At 41.2% G+C, this 25262-nt stretch overlaps 1 long non-coding RNA gene across 1 annotated transcript; it reads right to left on the bottom strand.

Moving 5' to 3' along the window:
* Positions 1–2627: 2627 nt before the first annotated feature.
* On the bottom strand, positions 2628–4317 carry LOC311007895. Its single transcript, XR_014596441.1, has 2 exons — positions 4156–4317; positions 2628–2874 (listed from the first exon to the last, which is right to left on the bottom strand). It is a non-coding gene; the product is annotated as an uncharacterized lncRNA (long non-coding RNA).
* Positions 4318–25262: the final 20945 nt, after the last annotated feature.

Here is a 25262-nt window from a genome sequence, read left to right as displayed (position 1 = left end):
ACATAGCAGCGCCCATGCAATCTCAAAATTTTTGCAAGGATCAACCAGAGTGAAATGTTCATTCACTTGCTGGTCAAAGGCCTCCTTTTCATTAACATCTGAAATGAATCTCACGTGAGTGATTTTTATCCTCATACAGTATGAGAGGTGCTGTATATTCTCAGCAAAGTTTTCAATCATCATTCAATCATCAAGCTATTTTAGGAATTACATGCTTTTCATGATCTGAGGTTAATGTCTTTCTCTTCTGTCTTTTATCATATGAGGAGACATCTCCAGTAATAAGAAATATCGCCTGATGATCTCAATTAAAGTATCTTGATAAGCAGGTTCTGAGCAGATGAGATCGTGTAATTTACTGCATCAACTCCCAGTACAGGCAGAGATTTTCTGCTACACTGATATGTTCAATGTGGTTAAAATCCATTAGAGCTGTAATAAAGTTATGATTTCATTTTAATTTCATGTTAATTTAATTACGCCAGCCACAACACAGTCCCACAATGCCGATTGCAAGCTGGCTCATTTTTAATTAAAACCTAATGTACCCTCTTTACATTTCGTAAATTATACAAATGCATCTATTAAAGGCTGCAGACAACAATGACGATAATCAGCAAGGAGGAGGCAGAAGCAGATACATTTGTCAAGAGAACAACATGGATGTTAGGGAAGGTGCTCGGCACTGAGTGGGATCAAACGCTTATCTCTGACTTTCATGGTCACCAAACAACGCACAGCTGTTATCGCTCCCCACAATTCACCATAATAAAAAGAAGACGAAAATACTGCTGTTTATGCAGCTTCAAAAAAAATACAAGCGCTCAGGCACTCAAGCACTAAGATCAAAAATTCAAAACAACAAGTACAAGAAGTAAACGGTGGTTATGGTTCTGCTTAAACCACTTATCGAAAGTGTGCGAGTGTTCCTCTGAAACGTCAAAGTCTAAAGTCTTCTCTCCGTGTTGCTGCTGCTTGTGCGTTAGTTTCTTCAGACAGAAGTTTAACACTTTCAAGAAAAAGGAGGCTTTTTGTCTGAAGCCCCTGCATATGATTATTGACATTAAATGACAACTCTGCTGATGTTTGGTGGAGCAACAATCCCCTGGCAGGCTGAGCTGAGTCAGGTTTGGCTGTGACACTTTCTCAGTAGATGTGGTGCTGTGCCTTCATTAGTATGAGCCCAGACTTGAAAAGATGCACTCATGGGATTTAGCTTTGCACACACAGAAGACTTGATGTAACATGTGCCAGACGTGTTTTCATGCAAATTGTGTGCAGCAGAATGAGACACATTTACTCCTTTTATACTCTGTCTCTTTCACTACTCTACACGCACTTGCTTCCCTTTTTTATCATTTTCAGATGAGGATTTTACACACAAAACACATGAATGAAACACACTGCAGCTCCACCAGCCTCAACAGTGATATACTGTACATCTTACATGTTAATGTATCAAAATCAGTGACAAAAGTAATAATGCATTGCCTTATTTGAATTAAAGATGTAATTGATGTATAGGTGAATGATCTCAGGCTGGGTGGGCGGGCTTGGTGGTCACAGCCCCTGCGCGGAGCCTGCATGTTGTCTCTGGCTGTTTGGGATGCTCCACAGTCCAAACACACGCTCATGTTATGTGAAGTGGAAAATCTAAATTGTCCATTGTTGTGAAAGTGTTTGACTGTGTGCTGGCCCTGCAATTGACTGGCAACCATCCCAGCGTGTGTCTCCTTGCCTTTGGCCCTGTCAGTAGGAATACAAATGGAAAATGACTGTGGTCTTCAGTCTTTTTTAAGCCCTTCCTCCATGTGAAACATCAGATACAGTCAGTGTTTCAGGATGCAAAACCTTCCACTAATCATTTCTATTCATTATTCCTGATGTTGCCCTGGTTGTGTGTGTTATTGCTGTACTGACATATATCTTGCTGGTGACAGGGCCGTTGCTAGGAATTCTGGGGCCCCTGAAAGAATACTAAAATGGGCCCCTGACTTTTCCACTTTTTTTCTTAGACTACACTATGTATTATCTTTTTTTATTTAGCCTACTTTATTTTGATGCTATTGCAGCATTACTATGAGTATAAGTCAGGGTCTTATGCAGAATAATTCAGTCATACAAAGATTAGACTACTGGGGTTTTTTGTGGGCCCTACTGGGCGCTGGGCACCTAGAATTATCATCACCTTTCTCCCCTATACAACGGCCCTTGCTGGTGATCTAACATTCAGGCTCACCAGTGTTTTTCTTATCTTCTCACCCTCACCTTTTATTCCTTATTTCTACTGCAGGTTTTACAGTCTTATCTCAAATCGCAATTTAGTGTTTTTTTCCCCTCTGTTGTCCACTTTCATTTACTTCTAATATCAAGCCTGTGTTGGAGGAGTCACCCATTCAGATCATAGAGGGGGGAGGGGTGTTGGAGGGTGGATACAGGGGAAGTGGTGGTCCTCATCTGCTCCATGACTGCTCCCCACAACTGTTCATCCCTTCCTTCCTGGCAGGCTGTTGCTTTTACGTCAGAACTTGGCTGTTGTGGACTTGCAGGTCTGTTAGTCATTGATCATTTTTAGACAGATGATGAAACCAAACCCAGAAACTCCACACAAAGAAACACACAGACTATTGATGTTCTATGTGACCAGATTAGCTGCTTTTATTCATCAAATTCCAGTTAACACCAGACAGAAAGAAATATTGCTGTGATACTGTACATTCTCGTCCTCTTTTATCTGTCTTCTCTCTTCTGCTTTCATCGGACACACTCGTCCTCTGGTCTCTCGCCTTCTTGTCCTCTCTCCAGCTCTTCATGTTTGTCTCTTTTTGCCCTCTCTCCACAATCTTGTCTTTTAGAGCTCCTCAGAGTGGAAAGCTGAGTGAAAGAGGGGATAATTAGACATTCATCAGTCCCAGCAGTTCATCAATCACAGTTAGAGCAGGTATAAATATTAGGCAGAGGAAGACAAAGACAAAGTAGCTACATAGCTCCATGACTCCTGCCAAAGTAGCTACTGATACTCCTGATTCCAGTTCAAGAAAGAGTACTTCTGTCAAGTTTTTACTTGAGTTAAATGGGACATAATATGGAAATATCACTTTTTGAAGGCTCTTTAACATATATTTGGGTGTTTGTCTTGCCTTCCAGCCCCCAAAATGTGAGAATTGATAAAGAAATCTGTAATTTTCAGGCTCCCTGGGTTGAAATCCATGTGGTTTTACGAGCTGTTCCCTCGGATGTCTAGCAATGATGTAACTAGTTTTCGAATTTGCATAATCCCACCCCTACCTGGTACCAGTAGAAGGGGACAAAATGTGATTATTAAGTAGTCAAATTGTTACTGTCCACCACTGATATTAGGTGAGGGGGAATGATAAACATGCAAACTACTGATTCCTGAAAAAACATGCTCTTCACTTACATAAGACAAAGTTTTTAATGTGAAGGCCAACATTACCAAACCCAGACAGTTCTGAATATGATGCTGGAAGGATTTTCTTCTTATCTTTCTCTCTGTCTGCTGTTGTTACGGCCTTGAACTGGAGCGGCTTCTCTCGATCCTGATGCAATAACTCTGACTAAAACGTCTTTCTGCAACTCCCTGTGCTGTGAAATACACAAGTTCTCCAGTTCATGTTTTTAATTACAGTTAATTAACTGTACTCTGAATGGATGGATTGTTTTGATAATTAGATAAAGAAGATAAGATGGCAAGTTTATTTTCTGCCTAATATATTCCCATGACTTTGTGAGTTTAAAAGGCACCATAACTTACAGTAGTTAGTTAGTGAGAGATTACATTCTGACAGTTCCATCATGACTACATCTGCACAGCCTGTGTTATCATGATGAGCACCTGCGGTTAAAACATCTGATTTTGGCAAATGCATTAGAGGATTGTGACACATCATATATTTAAGTTTTGAGGCATTTGTACTCCATTTGTTGACAATTACTCTGCCTAGATTCACTTTCATTTCATGATTTGGTACATGTAAATGTCATGTTCTGAACAAGATGCTTAAGTAGGCGAAGCATGGATGGATCATGAGACAGCAGGGCGTTGAGTGAGTCATCCATGAGGTATAAGCATCTTATTCAAGATATCAGTCTCATCATTAGATGATTGATTAGTGGGAGATGATGTGTTCTTACATGTCAGGGTTTCAGTTAGCTGGTGAATACCTTCCTCCTCATCCTCAGGAGCCACCAAACTGGCAGCAAAGGTCCACAACATCCCCAGCCAATCAGTGCTCTCCTGAGGGACTCCAGCTGGGCCTGATTTAATTGGACGAACAGCACCTGGATAATACAGAATAAATAAGTAGGGCAACAGAATTGCATACATGTATTCTAAAAAGGAGTAGACCTACAATCAAATATTTAGGCCTAAGATGTTTTACAACTGGAGGTGAACAAGCAAGTTGGACTGAACAGCCAAACCCTGTACCAGCAAATCAGTCTCTAAAACACACACACAGTTAACACAAATACAAACAGTGTGTGTATACATACATCTATATTCATGCATGTATATTTTTAAAACATATATGAAATACAAGGTGTTTATGTACTATTGTCTTGATCACATGCAGCTGTACTCTACGTCTCAGCACAGAGAGATAGAGAGAGGCTGTATTTCATACAGTGTTAAGTTAGTATGAAGGAGTGAGTGTGACTGTGAAATGTGTAACAGCTTGGAAGTTGCTTCTTGCCTCTAGTCCTCAAAACTCTCCTACCGATGGCAGGAGGAGGAGGGAGACCTGTCATGGAGATACATGAACATTAACAGAGACAGCGTCATGTGACATGTAGAGAAAGAGAGAAAAATTGAAATAAGGGGAATTGGGCAAACAAAGACGGGGAAAATGACACGTAGAAGAATGAAAAATACATTAAGCGATAAAGTCAAACAGAAGAACAATAATCAGTGGACTACATCTCATTGCATATTTTATATTTTCAATCATTATAATCCACATACAGCTTTAGGTTTATTCCCACACTACAATAATGCAACCAACATGACGGGGGGAGGATAAACAACATTGCACTTTTCATCATACAGAACGAATCGTCAACGATGCAGAGGACATGCTGAGTGAGATCACAGCAAGACACAGCAACAACACACCAGCTTCCCAGTGGCAAAAACAGCCCATACACGACACGTTTTACTTATATTTCCACCTAAATTCACCAGAAACACCAGTGAATCAATGGACAGCTGCAGAACTAAACCAGAACAAGAGGATAATAATAAAAATAATGATGAGAAACCTGTGACATGTATTGATAACTTAATAACAACTGCAGACTTGATGATTAATAACAAAGTTCCCCTCATTGCTCTTTATTCATGATTTCATTGGTTAATTAAGAACGAGTGTCTCATAAGACAGAGATTTTTAATAAATCCAGCACTTGTTCATTTTAATGACTTCATAACTGATGTGTGAAACACTGATGATTCACTCACCAATAACGAAGCCATTAATTGTCACTTCCAAAGCCACTGTGTGCTGACTGACGCAGGAGTGTTTTGTATTTTTGCTCACTTCTAACTTTGCGCACATATTACTGAACGCAGGTGTTGAACATGAGGCAGGAGACAGGTGAAGTCTGGGTTCACCAGCGAACAAAGTCATCGCTGGTAAATGAGGCGTTTTAAAGCCTCGCAGCAAGACAATTATAACAAAAAATGATGATGATTATGTTCAGTTTTAGTCTGTCTTTTGTACTTTGACCCCTCTGTGCTATCCACATCGTCCCCCTGACGGCTCTCAGTGCCTCTGAAACACATTTTCCCTCATTTGCTTTGAAGTCTGGCTGTGTCAAAGCTTCCTCAACAGTTCATTAGAAACAAACCCTGCTGCATCTGTTTCATGTCGTATTGACTTACACAAGTGTTTTGATTTTGCATTTAGCTGATCCGGCGTGCGCGCGGCGGGTATGGTGCGATATGTCTTGTCTCTGTGGGGCTGTTCTGCCCCAAATGTTCAGCTGCTCCTCTGTATCTGTAATAAGCCAGATAATACCTTTACTTTGGTGTAAGCTGAAAATAATGACTCTGTTCTCAGTGTCATGCTCTGGCTGGTGGCGCTAAAACAAACTATGATGGTATGGCTGTCGCTGCAGTGCAGGTGTTTTGCATTCGTCTCTCTGAGGAACACGTGAATGAGCCACATTCGCTGCAGCTACGTCAGTGCTGCTGTTGGCTCTAAAGGGCTAAATGCATCGTTTTTGGTTGGATCTCTTTCATTTCCACCTCCCCCAGACTTGAGCCATGTTTCCTGGCCATCCTCAAACAAAAAAACAACTGATTGATTTAATGCAGTGACATTTCTTTGATTGGCACTCCAGACACGGTGCCACAGACACCAGAAATAGAAGGTACCCTCCCCTCCTCCCTCCTCCCCCTCCTCCCAAACCCCCACGTCTGTCTTTTAATTCCTACCATGTCCCTTTTCTTCTCTCTTCGCTCTTTGAATCTATTTTCTCTCACAGTCTTACTTTCATGTTCTCTTCCCATGTCGCTCTTCTTCTCCTCACTTCCTGCCTACCTTTGTTTCTCAGTCGGCTGTAGTTTAGCAGCCAGATCAAAATGATAAAACACAAAGAAAAGAGATGAAAAATACAAATTGTGCAGCAGAGATATGAAACAAAAAAAGAAACCCGAGGGGCTCTGAAAACCCTCTCAGAAGAAAAGAGCATAACGTCGCTGGAATAGACACATCTGAGGTGGATACGGGAAGCTGGAGCCTCCCTCCTCCCTTCTTTCCCTCAGCCCTTCCTTTCTTCCTTAAATCATTTCTCTTCCCTCCTTTGTCTGTTTTGTCCAAACATTCTTCCTCTCCTTTGTTTTTCATCCTTTCCATCCGTCCTTCTTCCTATCTTCCTTAATTTCTTTCTCCCATTCCTCCTCCCATCCTTGCTCTGTTTCCTTCACGTTGCTCTTTCTTTGGTTCTCTCTCTCTTTCTTTCTTTGAACTACAAAATAAATCCTGCATGTTCATCCTGCAACATTTTCCACCTGTCTCCATCTGAGTAGCTTTCTTTTTCACATTTGAGTCTCTCTCTTTCTGTCAGAGAAGAACTAGGGTTTGATAAGTTGACTGATTAAAGACTGTCTGCAACGCTGCATCCTTGTTTCTCCTCCTCCTTCATTTCTCTGACAACTCTGCATTTTTTTGCTGCTGCTTTCTACACAATCTTTTATCTCCTCAGAATTACTGTATTTTATACTCTGTGTCTCTAAGTCATTTTTATATCTGTATCTTTTTGTGGTGCAACCCTACCTTACTCTCCTGCTCTCTTTCTATCTCTGCTCTTCTACTACTGGGAGAATTGCATTTCTTCTTTATTGTCCAAAAATGTCTCTTTGCTGTTTCATTTACACACACTGGCCTTTATTGAAATGTCACGGTGGGAGAAAAGACTTGTGATTAAAAATGCAGCCCAGCATTTTGTCACTGTCAACTTGCAAATATTTGCTTCAGGAAATGGAAGAAAACTAAAACGTACAGGGGACACTTGCTTTTTATGTGCATCTCCTCCTCACTTCAGGGCTCCCCTTAGCCCCGGGAGAAATGTTTCCTTCACTGCGAGAGAGGATTTTTAAACTTTCACTGATAACTCTGCATAAGATGTGGCCGATAAATGAATCACTCTCAGGGACTCTGTATTCTATTTTCTTGGATTATCATGTTAGCCGCATCACCTCGAACATATTTGTCAGTGTCAGCGGTTGCAAGAAAATACATCTGCAAAATTGCACAAATGATTCAATCTGGAAATCCCTACAGTCTATCCCTACAGGACCAGACGGGGTTTCAGGCCTGTGCCGATCAGCTTGCAGGGTGTTCACGGACTCTCCAACAAGCCATCGTTCCATCGCCACCTGCCTCAAGACAGCAACCACCATCCCTGTCCCCAATCCCTGAGCAGTAAAAGGCCTGGATGATTGTTATCAAATTGCCTTTACACCAGTTATACTGAAATGCTTTGAGATACTGATATTACAGCCTCCATCCTCTCTGACCTGGACCAGCATCAGTTTTCCTGTGAGGCAAACCGATCCACAGAGGAAACAGTCTCACCGGCTCTCCACACAGTTCTCACTCCCAACACCTATGTCAGGATGTTAATCGTAGACTTCAGCTCTGCTCTCCATAAACCCAAACAAGCTTACAAATAAACTACTCGCACTGGGAACCCCTCTGGGACTGTGGATTAAAGGACTTCTTGACCAACCGACCCCAGCATGTGTTCACTCCGGTCCTCTACTCCCTGTTTACTCAGGACTGCAATGCCACTCACAGCTCCAATGCTCTGTTTAAGTTTGCAGAAAACACAACCATCCTGGCGCTGATCACTGACAACAATGAGGTGGCAGACAGGGTGGAGGTCCATGGGCGCATGACGTCTGTCCGACTACCCATTTCTCGGACCATACATTTCTTTATTTTTGCGTCCATTAGTCCGACCTCCCATTTCTCCGACTTAAGTAGCCCTAACCCTTAACCTTAACCTTACCCTAAACCTAACCTTAACACTGTAGAACGGGTAGTCGGAGAAATGAGCCGTCGGACTTTTGGGCAGTCGGACTCATGTATGCTCCCCGAGGTCCACACGCTCTCAGTCTGGTGCCAGGGCAATGACCTGATCCTAAATACCAGAAATCAAAGGAAATTGTCAATGATGTCTGGAAAAAGAACAGGACAAATCATCCAAGTCAGAGCATCAATGGTAAGGAGAGGGTACCAAAACTTCGAATTCTTGGGGGTCTTCATCAAGGATGATCTCACCCAGAGCCTCACACCTCATGACAAAGGTCCCTAAAGCAAAGCAGGCTGCCCAAAAGCTGAACTTTTACCACTGCACCACTGAGTCCACCCTGCCCTACATTGAGGTAATCCAGCTGCACAGACAGAAGGAACCTGCAGCGTGTAATCAAACCCATGAGGATGCTGTCTCTGTAGTTGAGTGGACGTCCTCCAACCCAAGCTGGAGGACGTCCACTCAACTACAGAGACAGCATCCTCAGAGACCCCACCCAAAGCTGCCTTCATCAGCTCTTGTTAACATTTCTTTGTTTTCCACATTCTGTGTTATAAACTTTTTTCTATATACCACACTTGTCTGTAACAACATCCATTGCACGTCTGCCCATCCTGGGTGAGGGATCCCTCCACTGTTGCTCACCCTGAGGTTTCTCCAATTTTTCCCTGTTAAAAGGGTTTTCTATGGAGTTTTTCCTCAGTGGATGTGAGGGTCTAAGGGCAGAGGATGTTGTTATGATGCCATTTAAAGCCCTTCGGGACAAACAGTTTGTAAAAACGGGCTATACAAATAAAATTGCCTTGCCTTGCCACCCAGGACAGCCACTCTTCTCCTCTCTCCCCTCCGGCAGACCTAGGACCACCGTACACAAAAAACAGAACGAGTTTTTCCCTCAGGTGGTGGACTACCTTCTTAAGCTTTAACTCCCAGGAATATGCAGTAGGAAGTGCAATATTGTTTATAATAAGGATTATTTATTTATTCTGACTATTTTAACGTTATTTTAATGCACTTAATTTTAAGGTTATTTTACTACACTTTGTAACAAACACATCACATCATTTATAGAAATAATAAATGTGTAGAAACAAATGCTGCTATAAATTCTGTTGTGTTGTTTGACCAGTATGACAATAAGAGTCTGGCACATTCACTGCTCATTGTCATGAGACACAATTGTCATACCCAGTAGATGTCTATTTTAAGCCACTGTATCACACAACTTGTTTGTTACTGAGAGCTGTTAGCAGGTCCACAGGGGAACAGAGACATGCATAGCATGCATTGCCACACCAGTAATGCAGCACACCCACTTTAATGGCTGGTGACAGAGGTACAAAAGATCACTGGGTGCTTTGATCATGACTGTGATGGTGTGTGCCGTTTGTGTAGCAGGTTATCATGACCCATAGTTACGTTTTGTTGTTAGGCAAAATCAAATGGCTGTAGAGTTTGCGAGACTGACAGATCATTTCATTACAATTATGAATTGTAATCTTGGCCCTCCCAGTCACCAGCTGTACACCAACATGGTGTTTTGGACCATTGTGACAAACTCTCCACTTATCATAAAAACACCAAATGAGGGGAAATTGTTTTGAGGAATGTTGTTGGAAAACATCCAAAGACTTGTTGGATCAAAGCACTGAGGCTGTTCTGGAGGCTTGTGGTGGCCAAACACCTTTATAGTCTTAATGATGTTTTTCCATTAATTTGCCATCCCTCTGTAGCCGAGAGGCTGTTTCTAGCCGACAGAGGACCAGAAAAAGAAAGTGTTGCAGTGAAAAAGTAAATTAAGAAAAGCTTTATATCAGGAAGCATTTCTCAAAGGGCAAATCAACATTGAATCACTTTCTCCAGCACAGCTGGTGAGCCTGTCCCACCAAGGTCAAGAATGGCTTCTCATGCTGAGAACAGTGAATTACTGCAAGAGTCAGGTCAACTAAATGTCTCTTAAATACAAAACGCAACAGAAACACCTAATCAATCAATCGACTCCAGTGGAGTCACATGACCTATGTGAACATCGACATGTGAATTTGTGGTGTCGACTAAAAGCAAACCTCAGAAAGAGCAACAATGCACAGCTGTGTTGAGCCTGTTATTCAGTAGAACCTGCTGGACAAATGGTTTGCAGCCAGCTATGAGACAGGACTTTGAGGGGGAAAACTGTGTAACCCTGCTGTCTCGTTAGCAACTCAGCTAACAAGATGGCTAACTGACAGTTAGCCAGCTTGTTAGGGTGAGAAGGAACTGCCAGCAGGGAGTAAACAGCACAACAGGCTACAGAGTAAATAGGAAGATGTGACTGGGCAAGGTTTTCTTTGAGAAAGATTTACTAGAATACATACAGGGTAAAGAAAACTGTCCAATCTGAGTCGATGTGCTGCTCTTGTCATTTGAAACTTTCAAGCCCATCAATGGTTTCATGAGTCACAGCAGAAGTTAAGCCTTTGACAGCTGGTAGCAGGACACTTGTAGCAGGTTTGAACAAACGAGAGTGCTATCATCAGTCTTAGTGTTGATTTACCCCTGAGAAAAACAAATAGAGAGCTTCAAAATTTGAAATGCATGGCCAAAGATCATGGGGGACGCTCTGTCGCAGGTGTTAGCACAGGCAAGCAGCGCAGTTCAACTGTTAGTGGTTTGGTTGATGTTTTTACCAGAAGATAAACACACGGGGTCGTCACAGTATGATGTGTACTCTTTGGATGGGATGGCAGGTGATTGACCGCATGAGGATGGAGAAGAGGTGAACGGGTGCAGGTGGAGGGGAGGGGGTGAAGAGAGGAGGAGAAGTGTTAAACATGAATGTGTTGGATGTGTGAGGCAGGTCTATCCTTACACTGTAGGATAGTCCCAATTCATGTGGATGTGTGGTTGTGGGAGTGGTGAGTGATAAAGAACAGATATGAGCAGAACTGACAGAAAGGTCATTATTACAGTAAATTAACTGAGCACTAAAATACACCAGCTCTGTGACAAAATCAAAGTGATTGATTTTCTTTTTTGCGGCTGGAAGATCGGAGGCAGTTTGACCTTTGTGTGTCAGATCTATTTAGATCACTACAGTGCATGCTGGTTTACTGTTACACTTATGTCTTGCTTTACGTTTATTTTTATAGGTCGGAAAAGTTGTGAGCAATAGAGCTTGTTACAGGAAACGTGGAAGCCTAATTTAAACCAAAACTGATCACAGGAAATTCTCTAGTTATTAGAAAGTCTCTCTGATCTCTAACACCTGTCTGTAAACTAATTTCACATATTTGCATCTTCAGCTGACCTCAATGACAAAACTGTATCAAGTTGCTGACTAAAAACATTCACAAGGTTAATTTAAGAGTTAATCGATTGGGAGTGTAATATTGTGCCAACATTGTTCTGAAGGAGATACATGAATTAAATCAAAAGATGCTGTAGAAACACTTGTTGCTGAAACCTACTGTCCTTTGATATTCTGCTAAAGGAGCTATTTGTGAGTTCTGCTGTTGCTACAGAGACAAATTTAACATTCACAAGAGCTTCAGGGTGCTTTCACACAGGCAGTGTTTAGGTTGACCCAGTTGAACTTTGGGTCCAAGTGCAGTGTGTGTGTTCTGCACCAACTGCCCGGTGTACGCCACAAGTTTGAGCTAAAAAGGCTCCTGTAGTTAGCTCCTGCAACCAACGCTACAAATAACCTATGTACTTGTGTACTGCATTACGTGTGTATGTCCATTTGTTAAAACTTAGCATTACTTCTCAGTTTAATTTTTACAATCAGGACTCATGTAAACATGATGTAACTTAGAAAAAGAGAGGGTTGCCCGCGTTCTGTTGGCACCTGATGAAGACCACACATGGTCGAAAACGTTTGTGCTGAATAAATCACTGTGACCTCCTGTAAGAGTGTGCGGGCAACCCTCTCTTTTTCTACGTTACTTTTTATTGCCCTGCACCTCAATGGCCTACAGCATGATGTGCGTATAAAAACCTCCTTTTTCCAGAAAACATGATGTAACTTACCACATGTCTTTTTACAGCCAGTCATCATGGATACATGACGCTCTGCCAGTGGTACACAGAGAGGTTACAATACAACTCCTAAGAAGACCTACTTTTTCAGCACAGACTGGACACTACAGTGACTCGGTATTGGAAAATGACCACACAGTCAAGGCTAACTGGTTAGCATGCTAACGTCTGTAGAATAAAAAAGGGATAGAAACAGTTCGCAAAACAAGAGGTTTGCTTTCCACTGTTGGAGACAGCTCTTAGTGAGTGAATGAGGTTAAATACTGTTTCAACACAAACATTGCCTATGTAGCAATAGATAAACTTACAAATAGTTCCACTAAAGACCTGATTTTGTGAACTGTTTTCAGAGCTAATTTTTACTGAACAATACCCTGCTGTATTCAACTCCAACATCTGAATTGCATTGTACTGTGTGGACAATGTTAAAGGATAGCCTATACTCATTTTATTTCTCAAGTCTGTCTTTAAATTAATGTATGCTATCCTGTAGGCTACATTGAAAGACGTGGCGTATGACTCCTCCAGTCCAACCCTTGAAACTCCACATCACCACTATAAATCATCAACTTTAAGTCCGCTATGGGAACATAATACTTTGATCCTATAGCTAAATAAAGCAATAGATAAATTGAAACTGACATTCAAATATACAGGAATAATCTCAATGCAGCTCTTTGTCTGAATAATTAAAATACAGAAGAGAAGTCTGTGTTTAGAAGAATAAAACAATGAGCTGCAGTAGCTACAGCAGGGAGGATTTTGAGAATGCCGCTGTTGCTCTTTCTTTGTCATCTTGTTATGCTGCACACAGACGTTCCTCATTATCTCCAGATATAACTTAATGGGTTTGTAGAGCTTTGTAAGCCTGATCATAGTGCCAGTGAGCAGACAGTCTTAACCCTGTAAGACCCAGTGTTGCAGAATTACAACAATTTTGGTTATCCCCCAAAAACGTCTAATTTTTTTTTTTTTTTTGGGTTCAACCATATTAACATGATCATTGGGTCCTATAGTTTGTTCTCACATTGCGATTGGATCCAACATTTGTATATAAGGCCCGCCCTCAGGTCAAGAAGTCACACAACCTCCAATTTTTTGATCGAGCAACATCCCTTCGATTCACTGGACTGGATTCATCTAATTCAAGTAAGTAAAATGCTTTGAATATTTTTTTTTGTGTTTATTACAATGTCTAGAACATGAACATATATAGTTTTTGTGGAAAATATGCCCTACATTTTATTTAGAGCTTGTTTTATAATTGTTGTAATATTACAACGTTGGGTCAGAGTGGTAGCCAAAACAGCCCTGTTTTTGAGGGGAACTTCAATTGAAATTTTCACAATATAACTTTAAACTATACATGATTTACACATTCTAGCCTTCAGCCTTATATTGGATTACATGTTTACATATTTTTATTGTATTAGAAACTAAAGAGCAAAGATATATTGCCATATTTAAACATTTTAATTTACTTAATTTCTAACCACCTTCAACACACAGTATTTTCTCCTTATCACAGAATGCAGGACTTTCTTACAAATAAATTCAGTTTGTGCATGTCTGCCCTTTGTCTTAGTCTCTATTGATAAGAAAATGTTCCTAGCAATTCATAGTCAAAGCAGGGATGCTCCTGGTGCATCTGTGGCATTGTCCTGGAACAGGTGTTAATGTTCATGGATGTAAGGTGTGGTTGTAAGCTGGAGGCTACATGCATTTCCTTTTAGGATGATAATCACAGTCTCCAATAGGTCAATAGGTCAGTATTGTGTGACCAGTGAAATGTGTGAACAGGCTACTTCAGTGCAAAGTGTAAACACTTCATAATGAAATCAGTCTCCCCATCACCCCATCTTTCCTTCTGGCCATCTAGAATCTAGTAAGCATGTGTGCTATTTGTATATACATTTGTTTAAATTTTATTTTTTCCATTTCAGAATGCCACCAGCAAGGCGAGATCATCGGTACAGCATGCAGGATGTAACTGCCATCGTCCAAAACGGAGAGAGGACATGGGACATGTGGACATGGATTTCGACGACACTGATGCAAGTGACAAAGAATCCGATAGCAATGCCTGTGTGGACAAAGAAAACCAAGAACCTACTGATTGCCCAGCCAATGTGGACATTGAGCCCCAATCAAACAAACACATCATGCCCCGTGACAGATGTCGCTGGCAAAAAAAAAAGATTTTATCAGTCCCAATACTGATTTTTCTGGTCCAGCTCTCACAGATGATCCTCACACCACTGCAATACTTCCAATAGTTTGTGTCAGAAGACATTGTTCAAGCTCTGGCAACAAATATGAATGAGTACAGCATTCAAAAAGGTATACTAATACCCAAAGCAAGTGTGATGCTGTGAGACTGGGTTAGATGTCTGCCTCTGTTTTTCAGAGGACAAGAACTGCTTCTGGGACTATCACTGTAAATAATATAAATAAATGTCAAAGTTCTTCTTGTTGGAATAAATGACTCTTCATAACAACATGACTGAGATTATTATTCATGTTATATACTGGCTTGGGAAAAGCAAAACCCTGCAAATGAATCCTGAGTTCTGTATTGCTGTTCAGACAATGAGTGGAAATACAGGAGATTCTGCTCCCCATTAAGCCCAACGTTGCAATATTACAACATTTCCGTAAAAGCTTACTAAAACATAAAATTTTTGAAAACACTCCATTTTCAGCCCCAAAGGCCTCCTACAACAACATCTGAATGGTTGAAATTTTTTTTTTTTGCGTTTTTCTATATTTGGGTTTTACAGGGTTAAGCAGAGCTGAACATGTTTGAAGGGGAGATCTTGACAGCTGCATTTACTTTAATCAATCAGTATCCCACTTGCAATCTCAGGGAAATTCATTTTCTGTTATCTCATGACAATGAAGTAATTAAAGCGTGATCACAAAAATGAAATTTGATCACTCAAGACAATTAAGTCATGGACTGGAGATAGGATTAAAAATATATAAGGAAATAAAGTCGCTCTCAGATTCTGATGAGCAGCAGCAGTCAATGTATAGAATTTTAAAGAAGTCCACACTAGAGAAATAATCTAACTTGAAAGTACTTAATGTTTTAATCAAAATGAGGACTGATTAATCCTTGTGACTGTATTCTTAGTATGCACGTTAACACTAGGAAGTGCCCTTTTAATCTATTCTTTAAGTGCATGAAAATGAAGAGGAGTGGAAGGATCTCAGCATGTACGCAGCTGTATTACTACACTGGTACATACACTGTCAAATGTTAGACTGAATGTGTGAGTGTGAGAAAATGCGCTCATAAAGACTGTGTGCCATTTTCAAAACATTCGGTGCGTGTCCTGTAATTTGACACACGGACGTTGTTGAAAATGACGACCTTCATGAGAGCACGTCCACTTTTGAAGTCTGCTTCAAAAATGTCTGAAAGCCTGTTGAACAATGGCTCAGATGAAATATGGATGTGTGAATGAAATGTGAAAATGGGTAATGCATGAGTGGAGGGAAAATGTCATTAGGATATTGAAAACATATTACAAGCATATTATAATCACATTTTTATGGAATTATAATCATTGTGAATGGTAACAATGGTCATAATACAAACATAGTGCAATAAAATATTGAATTCTCGTTACCTGCTAGAGTCTTATAATCAAGCAGATCAAACAGAACAATGGCTACGCCTGACCACGTGAGGATCAGAGCTGCCACCAGCAGCCAGGCCATCGGTGAACTAAAGGTTAAAATGACATCATCCAGAAATGTCTTCTCATTGCGATGTGCCGAAGGGACGGCCTCGCCTCCGTTGGTCTGACTGCTCATTGTTGAGGAGACCTGGGGACAGGGGGGATGAAGAGAGGGAGTAAGACAAGGAAGACAAGATATATTCAGTGTCAGAGAAATGCTTTCTAATGTTCAACGAAATAAAATGCAGAGCTACATCAAGTTTTAATCATGACAGTTTTTGAAAAATAAAAGCTGTTTTACATACTAAGTTAGTGATTCACAACCAGGGGAGCACATTGCAGGAGGTACGTGGACACATTAAACAATCTATTTCTGAGACGATAACTAAATATTCCCAGTCATTTCATAAGCCCATTACTAAAATGGTATGTATCACAGCTAGTTCACCATGGGACACATTAACCTGTGGCACAACTCTGTGAAGACATGCTGCCAAGGCCACGGTAAACACTGATAAATGGCTTAAACATCCAGTTAGTGTTGCTCCAGACACAGGAGGGGGTTCAGGGAGCTGAATGTTATATTCTTGTTCATTTTTATGTTCAATTTGAGTTAAAAGAACAAAAATGAAGGATAATTATTGTTTAAAATATGATCCTCCATACAGTAAGTGTAAAATGTCTTTGTACAAATTAAAGCGACAAACTAAAATGGTTATCATAATTAGTGGTGTTACATTTTATATGACCAGTTTTGGAGAATGATACTGTATGCGAATACAAATACAAATTACTTTATTAATCCCCGAAGGGAAATTCATTTGTCTGTCAAGCTCATTGACCACTTGCAGAAGGATAAAAAAGCCTGATTGCTGAAAGTACAAAGGAACTTCTTTCTCCGCCCTGCAGCGAAGGGAGAGGAGCCGCTTTCCTGGTCCATCAAGGTGTTATGAAGTGGATGATCCGAGTTGTTCAGAATGGCCTCCACTACCCTCAGTGCACATCTCTCCACCACATCCTCCAGTGAGTCCATCAGGGAAACATGACTGAAGTGCCGTAGGATGTTTGGCCTGCCCTGTATCCTAACAACGACTTCATGGAAAACTTTACAAGGAACTTCAGCAGTAGCCGTTGGCGGGATGTATTATTATGATTTGAAAAAATGTCTACTTTCTGAGTCTTCACCAATATCTCCAGTTCATTATCACTCTTGTTGGGCAGAGATTTGACATTTCCCATGATGACTGATGGCAGAAAGGACCCAGTTCATCTCCAATTCCAGGCTTTTAACCTTTGCACCACCGGCATGGCAACCACAAAAGCACATCTTCATCTCAGCTGGAACAGGGTGGCGTCCTGCAGACCGTCCATTTTCAGTGAAAGAAGCTCTTCTTCGGAAGAATCTCCTCTCCCCACAGAAGTATCCATCAGTTGTTGACAAAATACGACAAAAGCGTACAAAAACACAGCAAAAATTAAGAAGAGGTTGAGAACTCAGAGCTACCAGACTTTGCTGCTCTCAGTTGAAGCGCATGTTCTGGAATGTACGGGGGGGGGGGTACCCAAGACAAAACCAGTTGTCTTGTGTACAACCACTGATCTTGAGCACCACCCGCACCTGCAGTTTATAATACCGTCTACCTCTTTTATATTCTACACCTGCAAGCCCAAGGTTTTTTTTCTTAGACTGTGAACAGCTCCTCCAGCAGCCATGTCTCCTCAGAATTATGTTTATGTGCTAATCTGCAAAAGCAAATATGTTTTGAAGGAAACATAATGCTGCCCAAATGCACTGTGTTTATTTTTTCTTATTAACAATGAATGGTAAATAGACTGCAATTTTATGGCACTTCCTCTGATGGTCTAACCGTCAGAGCCTTTTATGGTAGAAACCCCATTACAGCGCTTCCTTCTACACATAGCACTTCTTCACCATACATTCACACACCACTGTGAACTGGAGGCGGTGCAGTCAAACCACGACCTTCTGATTACTGACCAGCTCCCGAGCCAGCTGCCCACAATAAGGAAACTCTGTAAAATAACACATTTTGCATGTCACAAAATGCTACTATATCAGGAATGATGCATTTCATTTTCTTATTCACATTCACAGTAAAAAAAAAAAAAAAAATCCACTCGCAGCAGCCACAGCAAAGCAGGATTCGACTTTTAACGGTTGCGTTTAAACTCTCACAGCACTTAACATTAACATTGAAAGATTGTGATGGGTACAAAAATTCCACAGATAGTTGAAGCACCAGACATGATGTATTCATTGTATTAACATTTGAAATGAAAACATTTAAACTATAGTACTCCACTAACCTTAGCAAAGTGCTTTTGGTGGCTATACCGTTTCCACACAGGACTCCAGACACAAACATTAACCTCCAAGGTCAAAGTCTCTGTACACCTGCCCTCTGCCACAGCCATCCACCACTGGCCTGCATGTGGTACAGAAATGTGGCACTCACTTCTCTCTCTCAAAAAAACTTCGCCTGCATGTGAACTAAATCCATGCAGCAATAACGTTTCCCATCACAACATAATGGGGAAAATAAATTAGAGCTGCAGAAGAAGATTAGACATCTTTTTCTCAGGGTGAGAAGTAGTCACCGTGACGACTATAAGCTCACCTTCATGTGCACAGTTTTTGCAATACCTCTTTGAGGTTCACAGGGATTTATGTATGTGTGTGCCCATCATCTTTTGATACGGTGCCCTTTTACCTTTAACATCATCTCATCCCTGCACACTAAAAGCTCCTGGGTCTAAAATAACCCATAATGGATTCTTTTTGACCCAACTCCTGGGTTAAAAAAGGGACCAACTACTTTCTGGGTTATTACAACACAGAAAATGGTGTTAGCCTATTCTTTTTGACCAGAATTTGGGGTTATATACTTGACCATTAGAGCCATAATGGTCCCAACATTTGGGTCGAATTGTAATGTGTCCACAGCAAGATTTGATCCTTCAATCCTCTGGTTGCTGATGCTCTACACACTCTGAGCTACTGCCACTTCAATGGAGAGCGTGGGTTTCTATTGACTTCACCTTATTTCACCTTACATTATATTTATCGTCAATTAAAGCTGTTAGTTCTGCCTAGTTCTGCTTGAACTGATTCTGCTCTGTGTCTCCATGGTCTGGACTGATCACTGGAGACTCTAGAGGTAAAAGTCCTTCTGTAACACTCTTGCAGAAGAAAGAACCAAGAAAACACTACAGCTGGCAAAGATAATGAATTTACTTGTCCAGCCCAACTCATACACAGGTAGCCTCGTAAACCAGCCTCTCCCGGAAATGCATTTCATTTCTGAGGGAGAGTCTGGCCTGATCCCCGCTGTAAGCGTTTGGCCTGAAACCCTCAGAAGGCCGAGCCAATCAGCGTCGCCGCTGTGATTGACACATCACGTTGGCCAATCAGGGACCGACTGGTGCAAAGCCCCGTCACTACACCAACTTGCTGATTGGCTGAATGGGGTTGTCTGTCAACGCTACTACTCCCGCCCAGCTCCCGCCCACCCCAAACGCTTACAGTGGGGATGAGGCCAGACTCTCCCTCAGAAATGAAATTAATTGCATTTCCGGGAGAGGCTGGTTTACGAGGCTAATACACAGGTAGGCAGGCAGGCAAAACAGGCAGGCAAACACTGGACATGTGATTGTTCATATTATAAATGTGTTTATAACCCAGAAAATCGGTTACTCTTTAAAAAATAACTCATAATTTTAACCCAACACAGGCAACCCAGAAATTGGGTTGAAGAGATAACCCAAGAGTTTTTAGTGTATAACCCAGAAATGGTATAACCCAAACAACCCAAGAATTGGCTTAAAATATATAACCCAGAAAATATGTTACTCTCTGAAAAATAACCCATAATTTTAACCCAACAAAACTAACCCAGAAATTGGGTTAAAGAAATAACCCAGGATTATACACAGACACACACAACAGTACTTTCTTTGGAACCGCTGACCTCACAATTTATCACTGATATCTCGGGTGGAATTTGTTTTGAGCTCTGAAACAATGCTTAACAGCAACAAGTTGTCTGGTACCATGAGGACAAATTAAGAAACCATCAGCATTAAAAACCAACCTCCCACAACCGTTCACACTAACTAGAGAAACCCTGGAGTATTGGGGCAGTGGAAGGTTCATGCTGCCTTCAGGTCTTTTACGCCATTAATTCACCACTGAGCCCAATTTGTGTAACTCTAATCTGTGCATTATATGATAATAATACCTCAGACAGGTTTGTCTTTCGCATTCATTTTACCAGTTCTTTGGATAGCTGCACACATCAGCTGTATATTCTCACGGATGCCAGTTAATCATTCAAGTGTGTTCAGTTTTTTTTTTTTGTCAGATGATGAGAATGGAGGATGTGGAGAGAAGAGATCAGCAGGAGAGTTGGAGGGAGAGAAAGAAAGACAGACAGAGATTACCCGAGGTGACGGAGAGATTAAATTCCATCTCACTTTGACAAATGACTTCTCTAAAGAAAGTTTTCATCACTGTACGGCAGTGGGGCTGTGCTCCGTAACATGATTACGTGCCCGCGTTCGTTCGGTTGTTTGTGTTCATTACGTGGCGTGGTGTGATGGAACGCCTGAGATGATTTATTTTTCCCTCTGTTTCGCTGCCTGCCTCTCACGCATCTTATCTGCACAAGTAAAGAGATATATTTACCCTGCTGTGGAGCGCTGAATTAAAACAGGAATGACTCATTTGGAAAGAAATATGTCCTTTTTAAGACTATTAATGAGGCCCTGAGGGATGCAGACCCAACAGAGTCCTGTGTGCTCTGCAATGGTCCAAGCTGAAGCACTTAACCCCATTCATTATGACAGGCTGGTTGACAGAATTAGGCGGTGGTTTGGACTCTAATGGTCCTTGTCTCCGCTGCCAATTAATGGAAACTCAGCATAGATTGGTGACATTGTTCCTCTGACTCCTCATTATATATATAAAAAAAAAAACTCAAGGTAGAATTCTAACTTCATTTTTTACTCACTATATACACTTCAGCTTGTGAGTGACCCCAATCACTTGATCAAATTGACCATATTTCGGCCTACTGGAGCCTGTACCCAAAATAAGGTGTACCGGACTGTAGACTATTACTAAGTAATGTCTGTCTGTCTGTCTGTCTGTCTGTGGCACCCAGGATGCTTGTATAATGTGAAGATTGATGTGTTTTGATTCAGGAGCTGGTCTCAGACTGACCTTTCTGTCGCTGTATTCAGATAACAAACTATAAGATCAATTTAACATAATTCTGTGCACAGAGACCCAAATGTGCATTTGTGTGTCTTGACTCAAGAAAGCCAACCATTGATCGGATGAAACAACAACATGGTGCATGTGTGTGTGTGTGTGTGTGTGTGTGTGTGTGTGTGTGTGTGTGTGTGTGTGTGTGTGTGTGTGTGTGTGTCAGTTCAGAGACACAGCCAAGAGTGTTTCTGTGCGCATGTGATATAAAAGCCATTGATCTAGTGAAGCCCTGGCAACGGCGGGTCAGACCGGCGTATTGATCCATAGCAGGTAAAACAGTCACGATGTTACAATGACAGACGGCTGGGGCACAGTGGAAATGTCCCACAGCACATAGCATGCACTGTCCAATCACACACTTCACTATTCGCCAGCAAACCACATACAGTCTGGTTATGTCAGAGAGTCCCAAACATTTCTACCTTACAGTACATGCCGGTGCTCTTTTCCAAACCAGATGACCCAGCCCACCTGTTGTCACCACCAAGTGCTGAGCCGATCTTAACACACACACACACACACACACACACAAGGACAACAACTGCTGCTGTCTCCTCCTCCTCCATGCCAGAGGAATGAACAGAATTAGAACGATGTGGGTGAAGGCTGTGAACCGGCATTAGAGGGCAAACGGAAGGTGACAAAGGCACGGTCAAGAGAGTGAACCATATAATGCATCCCACTATGTCAGGAGCACAGCAACTATCTCAACACAGAGAGGGTGCTGCTTATAATGCATCCTTGTTGGATACCATCACCACTAGTTAAATTAAGTTAAATTCTGATGTACTTTTCTTGATTATTTTCACTGCGTTTCAGTGGGAAATTGCACTTAAAGGGATAGTTCAACATTTTTGAAAATTGGCCCATCGCCATGATCCCCCTAGTAATAGCAGTAGGTTCGTTACCTTTAATTGTTGGTCCAAGCTGCTTTTAGATCGGGGGAGAAGAATACCGAGCGGCGCAGCTACACTACGGAGGCTAATGGAATTTCTTGGTTTTGCTCATCAAACTCAGCAAATACACAACCAAAAAACTCAAAAACGCTGTGGTGGACAAGTTGTGACCTGCACATTCACCACGCTATGAGATAATAGCGGAAAGTTGCGAGATGGAGTTGTTTTAGAGGCAAAGTCGGACTTTACACTCTAGACGGCTGCTCGGCGGAGTGATTTCAAAAGCGCCTGTTTACTGCAGATACGTCCGTATACTACGGCACTGGCTGAGGTGCGCACACTGTGTCCCTCCGACCAGTGGTTCACTGAAGAAAGTAGTTCCGAGTATTTGCTTCACTTCTCTTAACTTTCCGCTATTATCTCATAGCGTGGTAAATGTGCAGGTCACAACTTGTCCACCACAGCGTTTTTGAGTTTTTTGGTTGTGTATTTGCTGAGTTTGATGAGCAAAACCAAGAAATTCCATTAGCCTCCGTAGTGTAGCTGCGCCGCTCGGTATTCTTCTCCCCCGATCTAAAAGCAGCTCGGACCAACAATTAAAGGTAACGAACCTACTGCTATTACTAGGGGGATCATGGCGATGGGCCAATTTTCAAAAATGTTGAACTATCCCTTTAACATTTACCTGATCACTACAGTTTACAGTTACATTTTAGATACATCAATAATTATTACATCCAAATATAAATAGTAGGTTTATGAAATAGAATATATTGTTGCAGTAATTTTAGTAGTAATTTCCAACCTTTACGGTTAATGAAAATCTGTCTTGTTGGGAGATATTTCTCCTCCAAACCTTTTTGACGGTTAGCTTATTCAAGTAATATTTATTCGTTTATTTAAGTAACTGCTTTGAGGCCCAAAGACATTTAAAAAAAGAAAAACCTAAGATCAGAGAAAAGCAAAGATAAACAAGTACAAATCTACAAAACTTTTTTTTTCTTCTCCGATTATTTTAAGATTGATCCAATACATATCTGTGGTCCAACTCCTTGGTCAGGAACAACTGGACCAAACAACAAAATATATAGGCTATATATAAATTGGATACAATTACAGCTCTTCCCTGACTGACAGTAAAATCCATTTTAATAGCTTCACACTATATTATAACCTCACTCTATATTGAACATTAAAAGGCTGTTTTTTTTTTTACCTGATAATACTTTCACTAGCATTTAGCCAAGTATTTCTAATATGTTACTGCTGCAGGCTCTGGACATGCTCAGTGGGTGGAGACAGATGTCACTGTTTTGGTAGGAGCACTAGTTGTGACATTGACTCAGGGAAAACAACATACAGTAGGACACAAAGAAACAAAAACACAACCCCCTTTCTTGTTACAGAATAATCTGATCAAAGTCGTTGTCAGGATTCAGTAGGTTTTTTTGTGTGGAGCGCAACTTACATTATGCACATCGTTTACATGTCAGCTATTCCTCTTGGTTACATTTTACCAATTACCTGATGACAGTCAGACACAAAAGAAAAAAAAGGAGATAAAAGAGATAGTTGATCATTCCAACATCAGAGCCATATGTTCAAATGCAGCTGGTCCCGACCTGGGGGTTGAGACGGCTGCAGAATCCCAAGACACATCGGAGAGATCCCAATGAGATATGAGTTAAAAGATAGATTTTTTTCCCTCTGAAATTCTGGATACTTTCAACTCTTCAGGCTTCCAAAAATCATGGGGGACAAAGAAATATTGTTTCATTTTAAAGGCTTATGATCCAAAAAGGAGTCACTAGTGAGTCTGTGCCGGGGCCCCTGGGTAAAATGTTGCTCTTACAATCAATTTGAACTGATAATTTGTTACTCATTTCTTAATTGGAACTGAGTTTTGTGTCAAATTTTGAGATGACAGCAGTCACATATTTGAAGAAGGAAAAAAAGTGCAGTTTTATAACTGTGCCTGCTGCTGCAAAAGGTAACAGAGCACAGTGTGGCATTTATTCATGAAGGTAAAAAAAAAAAGAATTTTAAAGTTTTTTTCTCTCACTTTAACATTTCAACGTAACATGGAGGAAATGATGAGATATTAATGAGAGCTATAGCTCATACTGAAGCATATGTAGTGTAGATTATAGTAGTCATTATTGTTGTTTTTTTGACCAGAGCATTAATGCTGTTCTTCACCACAGGTATTTTAAATGACAGGGAATAAGAGCAAGTGAGGAATGGTCACTGACCTCCTGCATTCAGTAACATCAGCGTCAGATCATTATTATAAAGTTCAGCCAGAGTGAAATGGATTTCTACCGTACCTTGGACTTGCTGGATGTTTAGTGATAACCTTCAGTCCGCAAAAGGCTCTGGGAAATGCTGTGTTACCATAGAAACAAGCATGTAACTCCTTCCGTAAATCCTCTTTGGCCCCAGTTGAACGTGAGAAAAAATAATGGAGGTAACACTCAAATCCTCCAGCACAAAACCAGATCACACTGGAGTCTAAAAATACAGCAAAGAGTTCCCAACAGCAGAAAATGGATGGAAATCCAGTGAAAATTTTCTTTGAGTTTATGTTGTTCGTAATATTTTCTGAATTGTTCTTAAAGGTTTGAACATTTACGTCCAGGGAATTCTTGAGCCAAAGTTTCTGAGATTCTGTTTCTAGCTGGTGAAGTGGCTGAAGAGAGTGAGACAGAGAGGTAGAGAGAGAGACGGAAGGGGTTGACCCACCGGGAGTCACCCTGCCCCCTCTGAGGGTCCAAAATAGAGAGATAAAGAAATGGAGGGACGGGGGAGAGGCGG

Source organism: Trachurus trachurus (genome assembly GCF_905171665.1).
Source record: "Trachurus trachurus genome assembly, chromosome: 24".
Lineage (NCBI taxonomy): Eukaryota > Metazoa > Chordata > Actinopteri > Carangiformes > Carangidae > Trachurus > Trachurus trachurus.
Note: the sequence above shows the minus strand (reverse complement) of the source record. Positions and strands in the feature narration are given on the sequence as shown.